The sequence below is a fragment of the Ovis aries genome, chromosome 4 (genome assembly GCF_016772045.2).
Source record: "Ovis aries strain OAR_USU_Benz2616 breed Rambouillet chromosome 4, ARS-UI_Ramb_v3.0, whole genome shotgun sequence".
Classification (NCBI taxonomy): Eukaryota; Metazoa; Chordata; class Mammalia; order Artiodactyla; family Bovidae; genus Ovis; species Ovis aries.
The window spans coordinates 37,523,130-37,544,879 of record NC_056057.1 but is presented as its reverse complement, the minus strand read 5'-3'; the positions used below and the strand labels follow the sequence as shown (position 1 = coordinate 37,544,879).

General features: G+C 36.6%; 1 protein-coding gene across 2 annotated transcripts in view; it reads right to left on the bottom strand.

Moving 5' to 3' along the window:
* The window catches only part of SEMA3A (semaphorin 3A), a 548,751-nt gene extending 527,221 nt beyond the window's left edge, over positions 1-21,530 (bottom strand). For both annotated transcript variants that reach the window (XM_060414987.1, XM_042248468.2), the window contains exon 1: positions 21,349-21,530. The gene's annotated coding sequence lies outside the window, so the exon portion shown is untranslated. The remainder of the gene's footprint in view (positions 1-21,348) is intronic.
* Positions 21,531-21,750: the final 220 nt, after the last annotated feature.

The window sequence follows — 21,750 nt, the reverse complement described above, 5'->3', positions numbered from 1 at the left end:
AACACTGGTTCTAAGGGGAAATTTTTACATCAAAAAAAGTTAGAAAAATATAATTAAAAACACTACACTAAGGCAAGAATGAATCATACTTCTGTTTTCCATACCTATATTGAAGGAAGAATCCAGATGCCTGAGACTCACAGTTCCTGATCTGATTGAAGACCTGGTACAGTTAAGTTCAGTTCAGTCACTCAGTCATGTCCGAATCTTTGCAACCCCAAGAACTGCAGCACACCAGGCCTCCCTGTCCATCACCAATTCCTGGAGTTCACTCAAACTCACGTCATTGAGTCCGTGATGCCCTCCAGCCATCTCATTCTCTGTTGTCCCCTTCTACTCCTGCCCCCAATCCCTCCCAGCATCAGAGTCTTTTCCAATGAGTCAACTCTTTGCATGAGGTGGCCAAAGTACTGGAGTTTCAATTTTAGCATCATTTCTTCCAAAGAACACCCAGGACTAATCTCCTTTAGAATGGACTGGTTGGATCTCCTTGCAGTCCAAGGGACTCTCAAGAGTCTTCTCCAACACCACAGCTCAAAAGCATCAATTCTTCAGTGCTCAGCTTTCTTCACAGTCCAACTCTCACATCCATACATGACTACTGGAAAAACCATATCCTCGACTAGAGGGACCTTTGTTGGCAAAGTAATGTCTCTGCTTTTGAATATGCTATGTAGGTTGGCCATAACTTTTCTTCCAAGGAGTAAACATCTTTTAATTTTATGGCTTGCAATCACCATCTGCTGTGATTTTGGAGCCGAAAAAAATTAAGTCTGACACTGTTTCCACTGTTTCCCCATCTATTTCCCATGAAGTGATGGGATCAGATGCCATGATCTTCATTTTCTGAATGTTGAGCTTTAAGCCAACTTTTTCACTCTCCTCTTTCACTTTCATCAAGAGGCTTTTTAGCTCCTCTTCACTTTCTGCCAAAAGGGTGGTGTCATCTGCATATCTGAGGTTATTGATATTTCTCCCGGCAATCTGGATTCCAGCTTGTGTTTCTTCCAGTCCAGCGTTTCTCATGATGTACTCAGCACGTAAGTTAAATAAGCAGGGTGACAATATACAGCCTTGACGTACTCCTTTTCCTATTTGGAACCAGTCTGTTGTTCCGTGTCCAGTTCTAACTGTTGCTTCCTGACCTGCATACAGATTTCTCAAGAGGCAGGTACAGTTCAACACCTGACAAAGCTGTGTATGTTACATCATTGCAACAATGGCACTCAGTCTCATTTGTTAGCAAGTGGAAAAGTCTTAACTCTCTTTACCTCTTGGCCTTGGAAAAAAGTTTCTTTCAGATTTCTCTGACTCTAATATTAAAAATGATATAATTAGAAAAAAACAAATGAGCTAAACCTGAACTTTCCTTGCTAACAGAAACAGCCTTCCCATATTTTAAGTGAAAAAGATAGATGAAAGATACAAATTGTGCATATGCCAAAAATAGCACCATGCAGAAACTGCATCAAGGGCCTTTCTGTATGATGAAGGCAATCATTGAGACAAGTGAACCTAAAGCTGTTTCAGTCACTCAGTTGTGTCCTATTCTCTGTGACCCCATGGACTGCAGCACACCAGACTGCCCTGTCGATCACCAACTCCTGGAGCCTATACAAATTCATGTCCATCGCATCAGTGATGCCATCCAAACATCTCATCCTCTGTCATCCCTTTCTCCTCCCACCTTCAATCTTCCCGAGCATCAGGGTCTTTTCTAACGAGTCGGTTCTTTGAATCAGGTGACCAAAGTCTTGGAGTTTCAGCCTCAGCATCAGTCCTTCCAGTGAATATTCATGACTTATTTCATTTAGGATTGACTGGTTAGATCTTCTTGCAGCCCAAGGGACTCTCAAGAGTATTCTCCAATACCACAGTTCAAAAGCATAAATTCTTCGGTGTGCAGCTTTCTTTATAGTCCAACTCACACATCCATACATGACTACTGGAAAAACCATAGCTTTGACTAGATGAACCTTTGTTAGTAAAGCAATATCTCTGCTTTTTAATATGCTGTCTATGTTGGTCATAGCTTTTCTTCCAAGGATCAAGCATCTTTTAATTTCATGGGTGCAGTCACAATCTGCAGTGATTTTGGAGCCAAATAAATAAATAAAGTCTCTCACTGTTTCCATTGTCTCCCCATCTATTTGCCATGAAGAGATGGGACTAGATGCCATGATTTTGTTTTCTGAATGTTGATCTTAGGTTTCTGACAAAATGTGGTCCACTGAAGAAGGGAATGGTAAACCACTTCAGTTTTTGAGCCTTGAGAACCTCATGAACAGTATGAAAAGGGAAAAAGATATGACACTGAAAGATGAACTCTCCAGGTCAGTAGGTGGCCAATATGCTCCTGGAGAAGAGTGAAGATTTAACTCCAGAAAGAATGAAGAGATGGAGCCAAAGCAAAAAACACAGAAAACAAACACCCAGTTGTGGATGTGACGGGTGAGGGAAGCAAGGTCTGATGCTGTAAAGAGCAATACTGCATAGGAACCTGAAATGTTATGTCCATGAATCAAGGCAAATTGGAAGTGGTCAGACAGGAGATGGCATTTTAGGAATCTGAACTAAAATGGACTGGAATGCATGAATTTAACTCAGATGACCATTATATCCACTACTGTGGGCAAGAATCCCTTAGAAGAAATGGATTAGCCATCTTAGTCAACAAAAGAGTTCAAAATGCAGTACTTCGATGCAATCTCAAAAACGACAGGACAGTCTCTGTTCATTTCCAAGGCAAACCATTCAATATCACCATAATTCAAGTCTATGCCCATACCAGTAATGCTGAAGCTGAAGTTGAATGGTTCTATGAAGACCTAAAAGAACTTTTAGAACTAACACCCAAAAAAGATGTCCTCTTCATTACAGAGGACTGGAATGCAAAAGTAGGAAGTCAAGAGCTACCTGGAATAACAGGCAAATTTGGCTTTAGAGTACAAAACAAAACAGATCAGAGGTTAGCAGAGTTCTGCCAAGAGAACGCACTGGTCATAGCAAACACCCTCTTCCAACAACACAAGAGAAGACTCTACATATGGACATCACCAGATGGTCAATACTAAAATCAGATTGATTATATTCCATGCAGCCAAAGATGGAGAAGCTCTATAGTCAGTAAAACAAGACTGGGAGATGACTGTGGCTCAGATCATGAACTCCTTATTGCCAAATTCAGACTTAAATTGAAGAAAGTAGGGAAACCACTGGACCATTCAGGTATGACCTAAATCAAATCCCTTACCATTATACAGTGGAAGTGACAAATAGATTCAAGGGATTAGATATGATAGTGCCTGAAGAACTATGGATGGAGGTTCAGGACATTGTACAGGAGGCAGTGATCAAGACCATCCCAAGAAAAAGAAATGCAAAAAGGAAAAATGGTTGTCTGACTAGACCTTACAAATAGCTGAGAAAAGAAGAGAAGCTAAAAGCAAAGGAGAAGGGGAAAGATTTACCCATTTGAATGCAGAGTTCCAAAGAATAGCAAGAAGAGATAAGAAAGCCTTCCTCAGTGATCAGTGCAAAGAAATAGAGGAAAACAATAGAATGGGAAAGACTAGAGATCTCTTCAAGAAAATTTAGAGACTCCAAGGAAACATTTTATGCAAAGATGAGCACAATAAAGGATAGAAATGATTTCCCAGATTGTGAAAGGACTACAGGAAGCACAGGTGAGAAATTCTGCTTCCTGCTCAGACTGCATAGAATTCTGGGCTTGGTGGGGTGGGTGGGTGGTGTACTTTCCTCCTCTAACAGTTATGCTGACTGCTCTTTTTTTCCAGAGAAGTATTAAAAATCATTTTGAAATGAGTACAACTATTCCTCTTTGTAGCAGCTTTTACATTTGATAGTTTTATCTTTTAGGTAGGTATAATAAGGAATATGACCATTTTCCTCCTCAGGAGGGTGAGAACTGGTGCCTACAGAACCCAAAGGAGAGAAGAGAGCTGAATTATTACTATTTGGCACTTACATAGTTTCCTCTGAAGGGTGCAAAGCACATCATAAAATGCTAATTAATAGCCAACGTTTTTCAGTAAATCCCTAGGTAGGACAAGTACAGGTGATGATCCCTACACCTGCACCTTTACCCGGAGGGGGGGGGGGGGGGGGGAAAGCCCCATCCACAGCACAAAATTGACAAGCGGGAATGAATGTTTATACTGGGTCAGAAGAACTGTCCATCTGTTTAAAGGAATCAGAGAGCATTGGAGAAATGTGAGAAGTTTAAAAAAATAAATAGGGACTGGAAAGAGAGGCAAAATCTTTAACACTACAAGAGAATGAAATAGAGAGGATGAGGAAAAAACAGTGAAACATCTGTGACATCATTTTTCTTTCAGAAGGCCTCAGATGGGCTCAAGGCGCCAGAGTTCTCACCCCCACCCCCAGGAGTGCTGCGTCCCAGGAGTGTTGAGAGGGGCCGGCAGGGGAGTATAGCCCCTTTCACACTCCCTGGTTAAAGTGTATTTTGACAATACACATTCAATTTGAGATTTATTTTGCAACGATGAGTTGTTAGAGAGGCAGAAATTGTTTTTGCGGTTGGTTTGTTTTGTATATCTGCTTATGTGTTTGTTTGTTCATTTGGTACAAGGGTGTCTGTGCGTGTGATGAGTTGTACAGTTTCTTGTCATTGGTTTTAGAGTGATGGTTGGTGTGTTGACTTCTTGTCTTAAGGTTGAAAAACCCATTTTGTCATTTTCTTAAATTCCTTCCTTCCTACTTAATGTTTGAAAAAATATCAAGTGAGAAAATGCAGTCACATAGATGTTGAAACAGACTTCACTGGGCTGGGCAGGACACTCTGACATAACTCTTTTATAGATAAAATAAACTCAAGATGAATTTCAAGTACAGTTTTTAAGGAAGAAAATTCACATGACATGAAACCTGGTGGTTTAGTTGGGAAGTAGGAAGGAAAGATCCCTATTTATTTTCTTTTCCTCAGTATTTGATAAGTAATTAGAGTTGAGCAAATATTTTGTTAGCTGATGGGTGATATGCACAGAAATATGGATTTACTTATACAACTCCTGATTACCTGGGCACTCATTCTTGTTCTCACATGAAACACAAGGGTCAAAGTAAAACAGCTCTCCTCCCTATTCCTCCTTAGAGAATAGTCCACCCTTGTAGTTTTCTCTAAAATGTTTCAGCATTAATCTTATTGGCTGCTTTGCTCTCCTGATAAGAATATCTCCAGTTTTCATACAAATCTACATTAAAATTCATTTTGGAAGAGCATGAAAATAAAGTCAACCACAGAAAATTTAAGAATCTTTTCAAAAATAAGAAAATAAAAAGAAAACGGTGCTACAAAAATAATGTTTTAAATATGTTGCAGCTACCCAAATGTAGAGCTAACATTTAGAGCTAATAATCAGTAGAGTGATAAACTTTGAAGTTAAGCTTTATTAGTCAGACAGTGCTTAATCAGAATAATTAAATAATTTATTCAACAAATAATATGAATGTCTAATATATGCAAGGCATTGCGGTGCCCAAGTTAAAAGGTAAACATAACAAATATAAAAATTCTTTTATTAATACTGGGTAAACTGATTTTCTATTTAAATATTCATCTGTTAAATTATTACAATCTTGTGTTTCTCGTGTAAACTAACAAATACTCCCAAAAGTGATACATTAAAAGCAGAAAAAAAGCAAAGAAAATAATTTACATTTTTTGTAATCCAGACTTTAAACTGCCCCTGAGAATCCAGTGTAAGACATTAACTTGCTTGATGTCCAGATAGTTTAATTTTCACTTAATAGTGTTATCATAAACTTAACTATTTCTTATAACTTAGGGACATGACAACGGCACCCCACTCCAGTACTCTTGCCTGGAAACTCCCATGGACAGAGGAGCCTGGTAGGCTGCAGTTGATGGGGTCCCTAAGAGTCGGACGCTACTGAGTGACTTCCCTTTCATTTTTCACTTTCATGCATTGGAGAAGGAAATGGCAACCCACTCCTGTGTTCTTGCCTGGAGAATCCCAGGGATGGGGGAGCCTAGTGGGCTGCCATCTCTGGGGTCGCACAGAGTTGGACATGACTGAAGGGACTTAGCAGGGACATGACTACCATTACTACTTATTCCTAACCAAGTTCTATAGGAAGAAAAACTAGGAACATTTTAGTCAGTTTTCCAGTATCCAGCCTCTATTACAGCATTTAATATTCAATTCATTTTAAAGAAACTTGTATTATTCCTAGTTGTCCTTCCGCAAGTAAAAAGCATTATAGAACAGTAACTGCAACATGTTTGTAAAAATAAAATAACTAAAAAATATATCCCAAATATGTTTACAATACTGATTCTGTAACAGAAATGACAAAAAATGCACTTGAAGTAACAAGGTTCCTCAAGTAATGTTACTAAAAGAATAAATGTATACATTGGAAAGGTCTACAAAGATGGACAGAAATTTACTTCCAGTTATTTGCTCAAAGTCAGAGCTATATCTGCATATATTTTTCATCACTTTGTGTCAAGAGAATGTTAATATATACAGATATATCTAAGCTATATATAGTGACATGGGAATATGAAACCTGTTAAAGATAAAACAGCTCATTGCTACATAGAGCCTTAGGATCTTATACCTGTAAGAGCATCCTCTGGGTCATGAATGAACAAATGACAAAAATGCTCAGAGTGAAGTAAACATATGGAGAGTAATTTCTGTGAAAGCTATTGATTAATTCTCAAAACATATGGTCAATATTGGATTTGGTTTGCCTTTGTGGAGCTCCTTTGGACTCTCCTGCCAAGTCTCCCTCTCATTATCACCTTCTTTCTCAGGTAACTGTAAATTCCAAGTGAACTGCTAACCAGTTGATGTTGAGGTAACATCCTTCTAGAGTTGAAGTCATAGTGTTACACTGGCTTGTTTTTCCAATGAGATTTCACATTCATAAAATGTACCTTGAAATGCAGTTGTAAAGGAAACCCTACTCTGCCCTCAGTTGCTCACACATCCTAGTATCAGTTCCCTCTGGCACTTGCAGCAAAACTGAGCACTTTTGCAAATCTAAAAATAATCAGTCCATTAGTATCAAGTTGCTTTCCTGAATATAGCAAGGTGCTCTTTGTGCCTCCTTCAGCCCCAGCCACCATCCTAAGATGTATTATGTTCAGAATACAATGAGAACTTCTCTGACTTATTGTTTTCCTTTTAAGACTGAAGCTGTAAAATAAAACTGCATATAAAATTACACACAAAACTTTTTGCAAATTTGTAACATTATTTTACTACATTTATAAGGGTTGTGAATGTATATCTTGGCAAAAATAAAACCACAATATAAAACAAACACAATGAATTGGAATACATTCATTAACACAACATTTTCTTTCCAATAACAATTATTGCTATTATACATGCTTCTTTTGAGACACTCAAAAGAGAAAACATAAATTTTGCAGACTACAAAGGATTGTGAAAATGGGTGCTATTATTTCAATAGAGTTGGTTATATCTATAAACAAGAAAACTTTCAAGAACAAATTTAAAGCATTGTTTTTAAAGAAAAAATTCCATTTAGCCTTCTCTTGGTTGTTATCTGAAATTGGATAGAAAATATTTCAGGCAGTCATTCTTGAAATAACTGGTTATTTTTCCATGTCTGGAGTTAATACTAAATGAGATTTTAGCAAGAACTATAGGAAAAGTTTATTTATTTTTCATAAATTTATCGGTTTTTAGAAAGTGATATGATACTGCAGTGATTATAAACCTTATAAGTGGTTCATTTTAAAAAAGCATTGTTTTGTCTTTTTCTCAAATATATACTAACAAGCTCCTCAAAATAATTTTCCAATTTTGAATCTTTCTTTGAACACCTGGAAAATAAATTACTACCTATGCAAAGAAATAGAGTCAAATGTTCTCTCAAATATGTTTTTATAGCCACTCACAGAACAATAAAAGCATTCTACTAAGATTCTTTTCCATGCTAAAAAAACTGCATTCAGGGGGTCTGCTTTGGGGGATTGTAAAGGGAGAAACCTGGGGTGCTTTCAGGTTAATGGACAGTGATTAAGGTTAATGGTTGAGTGCTTAAGGTTAAGTGCTATATTTACATAGCTGCCAATTCTCTTAAAAAAAAATCTTCATGTCTATCAATCAGTTCCAGCTAATAGCCAATTAAACAGAAAATGAGGCATAGAGAATGAAGGTAAAGACCCTTCAATCTACATTTACAGGGCAGAATTACCAATTCTCTATCAAGAATTTAGTGAACACCTACTTTGTCATGACAGTGTAGCACATAGAAGCCATGGCCTGTGTCCATAAAGTTAAGCCTGTAGCAGGGAATGGGACTAGATATGGAAATATGAAAATCTCAGTACAAAGAGCTATAAAGTAAATGACACAGGTAATACATGTTATGGCCTTCCCCGGTGGAACAGTGGTACAAAACCCATCTGCCAATGTAGGAGATGCAGGTTCAATCCCTGGGTTGGGAAGATCCACAGGAGAAGGAAATGACAACTCACTCCAGTATTCTTGCCTGAAAAATTCCATGGACAGAGGAGCCTGGTGGGCTACAGTCCATGAGACTGCAAAAGAATCAGACATGAATTATCAACTAAACAACAACAACAACAAAGATATATATTACAAAATTCAAAGTAGGAAGGTATACTACCAAGCAGAAGATGAAGAGTGCATGAACAATTTATCACTAATATTAATAAGCAAGAAGTTCAAAAGATAAAAATACTCCTTTTGAAACTGATCAGGACTCTTTGGGGCCCTCCTTAGTACAAATGCCTTTCCTTGTCCACTGTTTCTTATTTGTAGGAAAAAGGTTTCCGCCCCCTAGACCATCCCTGAGCTTCACCAAAGGACCAATTCAACCAGTTGCTAAGTAAGAAGTAAGGGAATGAGATGGATGAAACTGGAGCCGATTATACAGAGTGAAGTAAGCCAGAAAGTAAAACACCAATACAGTATACTAACACATATATATGGAATTTAGAAAGATGGCAATGATGACCCTGTATGCAAGACAGCAAAAAAGACACAGATGTGTATAGAGGACTTTTGGACTCAGAGGGAGAGGGAGAGGGTGGGATTTGTGAGAATGGCATTGAAACATGTATACTATCATGTAAGAATCGAATCGCCAGTCTATGTCTGATGCAGGACACAGCATGCTTGGGGCTGGTGCACGGGGATGACCCAGAGAGATATTACGGGGAGGGAGGTGGGAGGGGGTTCATGTTTGGGAACGCATGTACACCCGTGGTGGATTCATGTCAATGTATGGCAAAACCAATACAGTATTGTAAAGTAAAATATAGTAAAAACAAACAAACAAAACAAACAAACAAAGAGAAGCAATCAAGAAATAGTGCAAAGAAGAAAACAGGATCCTGGTTCCTCCTCAAGGAATATACATAACAATGAGTTTTACTGAGGAAGTAATGCCCCCACCTCTTCAAACTACACAAGAGACAACTCTACATATGGACATCATCAGATGGTCACTATCGGAATCAGATTGGTTATATTCTTTGCAGCCAAAGATAAAGAAGCTCTATACAGGCTGCAAAAATAAGACTGAGGGCTGACTGTGGCTCAGATCCTGAACTCCTCAGTGCAAAATTCAGACTTAACCTGAAGAAAGTAAGGAAAAGTAGGCCGTTCAATATGATCTAAATCAAATCCCTTATGATTATACAGTGGAAGTGACAAGAAGTGGTGGCAAGATACACAGAAATATACAAAAAAAGATTAATAACCCAGATAACCATGATGGTATGATCACTTCCCTGGAGTGCAAATTCAAGTGGTACTTAGGAAGCATCAGTAAAAACAAAGCTAGTGGAGGTGATGGAATTTCAGCTGAACTATTTCAAATCCTAAAAGATGATGCTGTTAAAGTGCTGCTCTACATGTGCTAGCAAAATTGGAAAACTCAGCAGTGGCCATAGAATTGGAAAAGGTCAATTTTTCATTTCAATCCCAAAGACTAGCAATGCCTATGAATGCTCCAGCTATTGCACAATTGTACTCATTTCACACGGTAGCAAGGTAATGGTCATAATTCTTCAAGCTATACTTAAATAGTGTGTGAACTGAGGACTTCCAGATGTTCAAGGTGGATTTAGAAAAGGCAGAGGAACCAGAGATCGAATTGCCAACATCCTTTGGATCATAGAAAAAGCAAGAGAATTCCAGAAAAGCATCTACTTCTGCTTCATCGACTATGCTAAGCCTTTGACTGTGTGGATCACAAAAAACTTTGGAAAATTCTTCAAGAGATTGGAATACGAGACCACCTGACCTGCCTCCTGAGAAATCTGTGCAGGTCAAGAAGCAACAGTTAGAACTTGACATGGAGCAATGGACTGGTTCAAAATTGGGAAAGGAGTACATCAAGGCTGTATACTGTCACCCTGCTTATTAAATTTATATGCTGAGTACATCATGAGAAACGCTGGACTGGAAGAAGCACAAGCTGGAATCAAGATTTCCGGGAGAAATATCAATAACTTCAGATATACAGATGATACCACCCTAATGGAAGTAAGTAAAGAGGACTAGAAAGCCTCCTGATGAAGGCGAAAGAGGAGAGTAAGAAAGCTGGCTTAAAACTCAACATTCAAAAAACAAAGATCTTGGCATCTGGTCCCATCATTCACAGCAAATTTTGAGGGAAACAATGGAAACAGTGACAGACTTTATTTTCTTAGGCTCCAAAATCACTGTGGATGATAACTGTAGCTATAGAATTAAAAGATGCTTACTCCTTGGAAAAAAAGCTATGACAAACCTAGACAACATATTGAAAAGCGGAGACACTGCTTTGCTGACAAAAGTCCATATAGTCAAAGCTATGTTTTTTTCAATTGTCATGTATTTATGTGAGAGTTGGAAGAAGGCTGAGCATGGAAGAATTGATGCTTTTGAACTGTGGTCTCTGAGAAAACCCTTGAAAGTCCTTTGGACAGAAAAGAGTCAAACCAGTCAATCCTAAATAAGATCAATCCTAAAAAAAAAAAAAAAAAAAGGACTGATACTGAAGTTGAAGTTCCAGTACTTTGGCCACCTGATGTGAAGAGTTGAGTCATTAGAAAAGACTCTGATCTGGAAAAGACTGAAAGCAGGAGGAGAAGGGGATGACAGAGATAGTTGGATAGCAACACCGACACTATGGACAGGAGTTTGAGCAAATTCCAGGAGATAATGAAGGACTGGGAAGCCTGTTGTGCCGCAGTCCATGGGGTTGCAAAGAATCAGACATGACTGAATGACTGAATAACAACAGAAGTCCCTACCCAGGTGGGGATGGTAACTTCAGACTCAGCTCACGTTTCCTGGAACATGGCCCTGTTACCCTCACCACCAACCAATCAGAAGAATGTCATAGACGCTGCAGCCCTCAGCCTAAATTATGTATGTTAAAAATGCTTCCCTGAAAATCATCAGGGATTTTGTGTCTTTTGAGCTTAGCTACCCAATCCCCTTACTTGGCCCTACAATAAGCCTCGGCTCCTAACTTCAACTTTTGGTTTATTTCACTTCACTGTGCATCAGGCACACAGACTTGTGTTTGGCAAAGCTTTGCAGTTCTTTTCACATGGAAACTCTCAAGATCGGTTTAAAGCAAGATAGCAATAACAAAAATGACTAGAGACAATAACTTCAGCACACTAACTTCAATTTCTAGATAAACTTACTTAGATGAGGCATATCTGAAAGTTTAGGCTAGTGTAAGGCTCTGAAGTATCCGGCAGTTATCCAAGGCAAACTCCATCACTAACCTCTCAATGACAACATGATTAATTACATAAATGAAGTTTACTAAAACAAGATTAATGTTCATCTCCACAGTAGCCACTGGCAACATTGAGCAGCCTCACTTTCACTCAATTAGCAACATTCAGTCAGAGTATATTGTATTTCTTTAATTTTTTTTTCACTCCCCCTGTATTTCCAACTGATTTTGGAATATACGCTAGGGATGGAGAATGTGGGGGTTAGGGGCTAAGGAAGAACCCTTGGAATGGTAGAGAAGGTGAAAAATAGACTCTTACATACACATAGTCATTAAAAGTAAATTTGAAGATTTCTTGTAAAGAATATTTTCATTCAATAAGTTTCTTCCCCCTTGGTTAATTTCAGAATTTTAGAAAGTGTTAGTCACTCTGTCATGTCCAACTCTTTGTGACCCCGTGGATTATAGCCTGCCAGACTCCTCTGTCCATGGAATTCTCCAGGCAAGAATACTGGAGTGGGTAGCCATTCTCTTCTCCAGGGGATTTTCCCAGTCCAGAGACTGAACAACATCTGGGTCTCCCGCATTGCAGGCAGATTCTCTACTGTCACAGCCACCAGGGAAGCCCCAAAATGTTTAGGGTGTGAACTTAAATCAGACAAAAGTAAAGGAGAACCAAAAACGGACACTGAATTATAGTAGATCTTGATCTCCTGGTAGTGGGGGTTTTGGTCAGGAAACAGCTTCCTGGGTCAGGGCCTGCCTGAGGCAGAAGGTCACTCAGAGGTAGAATGGAAGGGTGCTCAGCCCTTGTCCTGAAATTAAAGAATTTGTGAATTTTTCTGAAGCTAAAACATTAGAGACCCTTTTTGAATTAAAGCCAAGCTCTTAATAAAATGTAAACACCTCAGAAAGGGTGAAATTTTATTAATTAAAGGTATCCAAACTGTATTTTCAATCTGTTGTGTCTGTGTAAATTGACTAGCTGTCATTACTACATCAATGGAATGAGTGCTTTGATTTAGGAGTTACCAGGAGGAGGACAACCATGAATAATGATAGCTAGCCAAAGAATAAAGGCTATTTTGGAGTATAGAGATTGTTGAACTGAAAACTGTGCTTTGGGCACAAATTCAGGTTCTGCAGAAAGTGGAAATCTGAAGATTTTGAAGCCCCAAATTAAGAGAGTTGATATTAAAACTTACTATTTCAAGTTAAAAATGCAATGAATAGAAAAAATACATAACAGAAATTCTGTACACATCTGAGAAATTTTCTAAAGATTTATAGTTTTGATTTCAAACAGGAATATGAAATAATTATAATACATTTTCATATTTCTTTAAGAAATAGCATCTTTAATACGGTTTCATGTTTTTTTTATTATACATAATTTAAGATAAATTAAGTTCACTATTTTCAGCTAATTACATTGTACCACCTCTATTTGATTATGATGTCTATGGCTTGACTGAATAAAAAATTATCTTTAATAGAAAAAAGCCAAATTATCATCTATTTAAAGTCTGAGAAATGCATTTGAGTTCCTTAATTCAAGATAAGCACTTAACAGAAGCTAGCAAAATTAACTGAATCAATGCCCTCATTTTTTAACATTCAAATAACTTGAGGATATTTAATTACTCAAGACTTTATTAATTCAGTCAAGATTGACTAAGTCATTTAAAATATATCATAAAAATAATGTAAAAAAATCATAAAAATAAATTTTAAAAATCAACATCTATCTTTGTAAGAGTAATTTTTATCGAAAAGTTTACTGTTAAATGTTTTATGTAATACTATTGATTAACATTAAATATCATAAATGAAGTAATATATATGAACATTTTTTAAAACTAGTCATAAAAGAAACTATGTACATCATCTATTTCAAACTTTTTGTTTTACAGTTGAAAATATTGAGGTAGTGTAATTAAATGACATGGTCATACTGTTAATTTGAACCTATGGCAAGTAAAACCTATGAACTTTTGGTAAATTCTCTACACATTTAAGACAATGTACACACATTTCGTAATAACTGTATAGTTAATATCTGTTCCTAAAGAGTAAACTAATGGATTCAACCTGAATTGCACATAGTCTGTTAGCATTCATTTACTTAAGTATCACTATTTAAAATTCTTAGTAGTACTTCTAAAATCCAGTAATTAACACTGACAACCACAGTAATAAAAGTACTCAAGATGCTCTAAAACTGCCCAACCCATAGACCTTTCAGATAAACATAGCTGGAGTTAATTCTTAAATGCTAATGACTATGTTGTAGGAACTCAAAAGATATCATCTGCTCGTTACACTGCTTCCTTCCTGCCACTTCACATCCTTCCCCAAGGGCACGCTTACCTCATGTGTGGTCACATATAACGTTACCACTGTGGCCACAGCTGATGTGCCATGATGGGCCCTATTAGCCTCTTCCCATGTCAAAAGTGTTCCTCCAGAACTATTAGAGTATACTGAGCTTTGGAAGCAATTCCATGCCTATCTTATATAAAGCCTTGTTTATATTAAGCAGCTATGTAACTGACTCTGAGTTTTAGTCCCTTAAAGTGTAATCTTTACCTTTCTAATTTAGTCAAATATAAAGGACACAAAAATTCCTCAGACATTTCAATTAATGAATCTATACCTTTTCAACCCTTCAAAATTGGTTGGTGTGTATGTGTGTATAGTTTTTAAAGTTTACAGAGAAGGCAGAAATGCTTAAAATGTTTTAGAAACAAAACCAAAACAAATGACAGCAGGTCTCTGTAATAACTGAAACCATAAAGTGAGGTATGCTTTTGTAGTCAGAATGGACATATGCAATACTACTCCTTAAACTGGGGACTTCCCGGGTGGCAAAGTGATAAAGAATCCACCTGCCAATGCAGGAAGATACAAGAGACCCAGGTTCTATCCTTTTTGGGAAGATACATTTGAGTGGGAAATGTCAAACAGCTCCAATATTCTCACATGGGAAATTCCATGAACAGAGGAGTCTGGTGAGCTACAATTCATGCGGTCACAAAGAGCTGGAAATGACTGAGCAACTGAGCACACATACGATCCTTAAATTAATCTTCTCAAACTTCATGTTATCTACCTGTGGATAAAGGACTAACAACATGCTTTCCCCTTTTCCATGACAATTTGGTCTTTTATGAACTGTTTAGTTCTATTCTTCTGATAAAAATCAGAATCACTAGAAAAATTTACCCATGGTAAAAATGAGCCATCTTCAAATGGTAAACACTTTTCTCAATTATCTACTTCCTTTCATTACGTAAATTATTCAAAATTGGACAAGGAAAGGACACATTAAAAAATGACAATAATCCAATATGAATTCTTCATTAAATTTACAATTTGGGAAAAGGTTTGAGAATGCTTGTTGTTTGGTCCAGGAAATAATTATTCATTTAAACTCATTGTTAAGTGTAACTCAGATTCAGATACAAGTTTTCTGATTAAACATCATTGAAATATATTTTAATCTAAGGGAGAAGATAAATATTAAGCTTTCTGTGATATAAAAATTACATCAAACGTATAGTGCTGCACTACTTACAAAATCCTTTTAAAAGCCTGTTAGTCTTGTGTGAAGCCTCATATATATGATTCGTGCCTTTTCATATGTTTTTGTCATATGATAAAATTTCAAAATTCTTCCTGGAAACTTTACAAAGAACTTTGCAAAATTCTTCCACATGTAAATCACCAAAATGTCACATCATGCACATTTTCCACGTTTGGAAAATGAGCTACAAATTGTCAAAAATAGTATCTCAACTCCAGTGTTTTACTTCACAATCAGTGACCCACTTATGCAGAATTTTAAATTTATAATTGAGTCAAATGTAATTAAAGTGCTAAAATGTATACACACAATTAATAGCATAGGTTTAATCTAGGGAAAATAAACTCTAGAATGATTGAAAATACTATTTATTGGGAAAATGATTATCGAGCATGTAACATTTAAGCATATCAGCACATCTGGCCAGAAACAGAGTCAAAAACCTCAAACTTCTAATAGTAACACCAATGAAAACTAATCATCTCTTTCTGCTATTCATCCAGATTTGAACGTACAATATTAAGGAATAACACAAAATGAAGTTGTCTGCTAATTAGATGTCTCTGAATTCTTGAGTTAGTCACACCTGCAACTTTCACTTTAAACATAAGCCTATCAGGAAGCCTAAACATAGAGCTTTAACATTCTTAAAATATTTTAACATAACATATTTTAAACATAGAGCTATGATAAATAGTACTTTATTACAAAATGAAACATTCATGTCCTGCTCAAAATAGGTTACAGGTTTCAATGGGCCTAAAATGAAAAGAATATTTACTGCTAAGCAGGAACAGAAACCAAAAACTCTTGGATATTGGCTACAGAAATAGAAACAAGGTGGCCAGGAGTCTGACAGGTATAGGAAAACTGGGAATGAGAACACTTCATAGAAAAGGAAGGACCATGAGTTGAGTTGTGGTTGATTGCTGTCTTGGGAGTCAGGATGTATGAAGCTAGGGAAGAGAGTAGAGATGGCCAACCACCGCCTAAAGGAAATCAATCCTGAACGTTTATTGGAGGGACTGATTCTGAGGCTGAAGTTCCCAAACTTTGGCCACCTGATGTGAAGAGCCAACTCACTGGAAAAGACCTTGATGCTGGGAAAGATTGAAGGGAGGAGGAGAAGGGGACAAAAGAGGAATAGATGGTTTGATGGCATCACCAACTCAATGGATGTGAATTTGAGCAAACTCCAGGGGATGGTGAAGGACAGGGAAACCTACCATGCTGCAGTCTGTAGGGTCGCAAATTATTGGACTTGACTGAGTAACTGAACAATAGCCAACCACCAGATATAGGTGGAACTGTCCACCAGCACAAAGTATTACCTAAGTATTTCTAATATTTCCCAGAACATGAAGCAGTAATACTCAGCATCAGAGACAATTGTGAACTGGTGCCCTAGAGGAAGGTTTGGAATGGGTCAAGTAAAGAGTTGGGGTAGAGGATAGGAAGGCTCTCCCACTCAAGCTGAGTCTACAAATAAACAAAAGCAGCTTCTGGATAATTCAAAAAGGATTTCTGAGGATCAGATTAACTTCAAGGAGCTAGTCTGTTGATTTCTTTGAGTAATGATAATGACAGAAGAAGTCTTTGACTACTGTTTTTTAAGTAATCATTAATCCTCAAGGCATTTAGAACTTTCAGATCTGGTCACCATGGATTAATTTTTCTAAGATCTTAAGATTAATTTGAAAAAAATGATGTTTTTCTTTTTCTTTTGTATAATAATCTATGGTTTTATATACACCAATCATATTTAAGAATCTTTTTCGAATACTTTAATCAAAACCAAAAGGAGATGTGAGAATTATAGTAATGTATCTACCTACTTTTTCAGAAAAAAAAAAAAAAAGGGCAGAGGTTGCTAACATTTTAAAGGCATTTCCTCATGTTCATTTCACTTGCCTTGCCTAAATCTACTTGTGTTTATAAAAGTAACTGTCTTGACTTAAAAATTTAATAATATGGACTTGAAAAAACTTTTTAAACTGAATATTCTGATTTTATCAGGGAGTGAATACATAAGTCTATAATGATACAAGTTTTGTTATGAAATAGAACATTTTAATCAAAAATATTTTGGTTTTGATCTCTCTACAAAGAAATATTCTCAATCATATTGATGAATGTCTGTCTTAGGGAGAAAGTGTTTCAGCTGATAGAGAAACCACAGATGCAGTCCCTTGGAAAATCTGTATATGAAGTGAAAATTTTCAGATATGTGCTTTCCAGGCTGTGTTCTCATGACAGATATATATATATATATATATATATATATATATATGTATATGTATATATATATATCCACAGATGAGGAAAAATCCAATTAGCATTCTATCTTTAAAAAGAAAAATAAATACCCAGGTGTTCCTATTGAATAACTGAGGCCTAAAAATCTCTGAGGCTAAGTAACTTAGAGCTGTTATTTTTCAGTGCCTTGGAAGTTGGAATGTGTTTTGGTGACTCTCTTTGGGAGGCCAGTGCGATTAGAGTCACATCTGAAAGTCAACAGTGGTTGGAAATACCCTCAGGAAACAAACTCTTCTCAGAGACTCAGTATTAATAGGAATGGAAATCTGGCAACTGAGTAAGAGTGAATGGATCAGTTCTTCCCCAAATGTCTAGGGTATAAATGCAACTCCTTCTTTACCTATAATAAAAAACTATGACAAGTAGTAGCATCTGTAAGTGCTGAATGATTGATGTAACTTGAATTGAGGTCATGCTTATTGGCATTTAAGTATTTAAATTTGTTTGATTGGATGTTATTTACATTTAAAAACCCCTTTCATTGAGCAGTCCTTTTAAAAAGTGATCAGAGATGAAATTAGCTGTACTGAAAATGAAGTCACTTTTCAGAGAAGTCCAGTCGTTGGAGGAGACATTTGTCCTTGGAGGAAGCTAATTTGAGCCACTACCTAGTAGCTGTGTGACACTGGCCAAGTCCTTCAAGCACTCTATTTTTATATTTATAAACATGAATAGAAACTATCTGCTTCGGTTTGCTCTAAGAACTAAATAAAAAATGTGTCCAAAATGCTCAGAACAGTGTCTGGTTCCTTGCAGAATTCCCAACTCATGTTATTCATTAGTACCCTATCTGGAAGTAGGCGGCTTCCAATTCAGAGCAAAAAATAGAACCCTGAATAGAATAGTATCTAGAAGACCCAGCTGCACTCATTGATAAGGCAGGAGGACATCTAGGATGTACTGCGTCCATTAGGAAGTCAACTACACTGTTTCCTCCTTGATTGATCATTGAAATTGGATTACATTTTTTCCTACAATTTCTGTCTTGATATGTAATATAGTTCCTTTATTATGAGTGAAAATGGAGTTATTAAATCCTGTAATTGCTGATTTAAGGTTAAAAAGTTATTTAAAAGAGAATATCCCTTAGAATAAGTTGATATATTCCTGTGATTGCTAAAAAATTTCCTCCAAGCATATAGAATTTTCACATCTAATATACATCTATATATCTATATATACTTACATGATTTGTATTACTTAACTACTCATTACAATCTTACTTGAAAACATGCACAGATAAAGCCACACGGACACAAAACACATAGTCAAATGAAAAGAAATGGTCCTTATTTAAGGACCATCTAATTTGTGAATTCACAAATTTTAACATGGTATTTATTAGCAAAACACAGTTCCATTTAAAAGCATTTTTTTTAAAAAAATTGGACTTAAGCATAATGCTTTCTAGCACAAATTTTAATTGGAATAGTTATAACTAAGCCACCATTATAAGTTTTCGATGACTAAATCACTTCTCTGAGGATGTCACTAGGTTTACACTGTCTTCAATTCCATTTAGCTACAGTCTTCAATAAATTTTACTATTGGTGACATAAAATTATCAGCAGAAGTGACACATTTATATTCACTTTCTAACATATAGTTAGCATTGAAACATAATAAATCTTAGGTAAAAATATCAAACTCTTCCTCTGTCACTCCATCTTCACCCCCAGAGTGCCTCTTAAAGTTTATTAAATTAACTGAAACTGAAGCAAAGGTTATATATTCTATCTAATGAATAAAATTCATTATCCTATGCCCTCAATAATTTGTTTGACTTTTTCATCTAATTATTATTTTTTATATGAGCTAAAGATACTAACCAATGTGTTGCTATCATATAATATCAACTATGAAGTTTTTTAAAAGTGTGGTATAGTTCCACTTGATTTTTATTACACTTTGAAAGGCAAATGAAGTAAATCAAGAAGAAACACATCTAAATGCAGTGCTGAAGTGAGGTCCAGCCATTCATACTGGCTTCCTATTAATCACACAGCTGACCTTTCATTAAGGGGCACTTGTTGGAGTCATTGACACGGTTACAGCATTCACATGTGTGAACTGTACTCTGTGGTATTCATGTTCTGGCGAAGGCACAGTGAAATTAGATTCTCTCCCTGTAGGGGGTAGACATTGACCGCTATTCAATGCCAACAATTGTCGGTTAAAGTATTTCATGAAGAATGACTTTTAAACTGCGTTTACTCCGCCATCAGTAATGTCAAATGCAATTGTTAAAGAAATATATTTAACTAGTGGTAATTAATTAAACCTTTCATAGCAGCAACTTTATCCAAGCTAAATCATTTCTGAAAATACACAAAGGAGTCATCAGGATTCTACCGTCATGGCTTTTAAACCATCAATTTTATGATGTCCATTTATAATAGTTAGAAAACAAAAACAAAACATCGGCCAGTGGGGAATTATTTAAACAATGCAACAATGGTTTATCTAGCTTCACTTGTCTATGTATCTTATGCATGTGAAATGTCGTTCGGGATGACAATGCATTCCAGACACATTTTTTAAATAAAAAATGCCTAAGTTAAGAAAAAAGATAAAACCTCAAAAGGCTACAAATAGATACGATGTGCTGACAGTTTTTATTGTATCCTCTTTTAACATGATCATCTTTGTGCAATATACGATGGACTGAATTTGGGAATCATAACTGGAATCTTTGTCAAGGCATTAATAAGCACATGCTCCCGTGTGCTTATTTCCTTCATGGAACATCATACATTTGAACAGCAAACACATTCTTTCACATTGGTTGACATTCTACCTAAAAGGTCCACCACAGTTAGCTTGTTAACACAATTCAGGATATATGGTATAGTAGTAAAAAGACTCCCCATAGCCAAGTAAAACTTGGAGTAGGGGGCTCAAGGAACAGGGCTGTACTTAGATCAAATCTGAATTTCAAGTTCAAACATAGTTTAATGGTGAATCTAAAGTTGTAAATGCAAAGTAAACGCAATGTGAAGGCTGCTTGAAACCAAGCATGAAAGACGAAAAAGTCAAAGTTGAGATTTCCCACATCTGGTTTTAATATCTTTTCTTATGCTATTAGACAAATGACCTTTTGTTTTGTTTTGTTTTGTTTTAAAAATTCATTATCATTGTCATGGCTGCTACAACTTAATACTGTTTTTAGAATTTTTAAGATCTCTTCTTTGGTAAGGGACTGAGCTATAGAATGCATTTAAGAAAAATTATAAGCACATTTCTCCCATTAATGTTTGATTAGTGATGTAACAGAATAGCTATGTGTTAAAGTTGAAATCCATCTTCAAGAAGAGTAGGTGCCTTCTTAAATAATTATTTTCCTATTCTTAGAACTATGACAAAACACTTGCCCATCATCATTTGACAGCAATAAAGGACATTTCATCCAGAAAGAGAGGGTAGTATGCTAGGTTACAGGATTGAATTAGCAATATGATTAGCACCACATTTCAGTTCCAAGACCTTCTGAAGGAGGAAGTTACTTGCGGAGTCTAAGCTTCAGTGACAGTGCCAAGGCACTGTTGCAAAATGAAACCGGAGGAAATCCACAGGGTTATCAACAGAGGTTTTTTTGCTAGTTCACTTTTGCACAGTCTTCAGAGGATTCCCTGAGAGTAAACATCCTTAATTAATTCCCAAATAAAAGAAGGAAAGATAAATTTTCCACTTACTTCATTTGCTGTCCTTTGTCCGCACGCTGAAATGAAAGGGTGGTTCTGCCGGTCCTTACCTAGCTCCAGGTTGCCCTCCGGATTAGGCATAAACGTGAGCGGCAAGAAGCATGTTGACTTTGTAACTGTACAAGGAGCAGCCCATCTCGCTGCTGCCTGAGAGCCGGTCAGGACAAAGTGCTAAACTTCAGCCTGAGAGCACAGCATCTATTACCCCTGAGGCTCTACCATTTCACCTACACCTGGGCGGATCTATCAAGCTTCATCTCTATTAGAGCTATTTGACTCTGTGGTTTAAGAGGCAGAAGGAAAAAAAAAAAAAAAAAAGAGGCTTGCCGTTGTCACACTTGTTTCCTATTAAAGAGCCTTACGGTGGATTGAGTAATTGTGTACGAAGGTAGT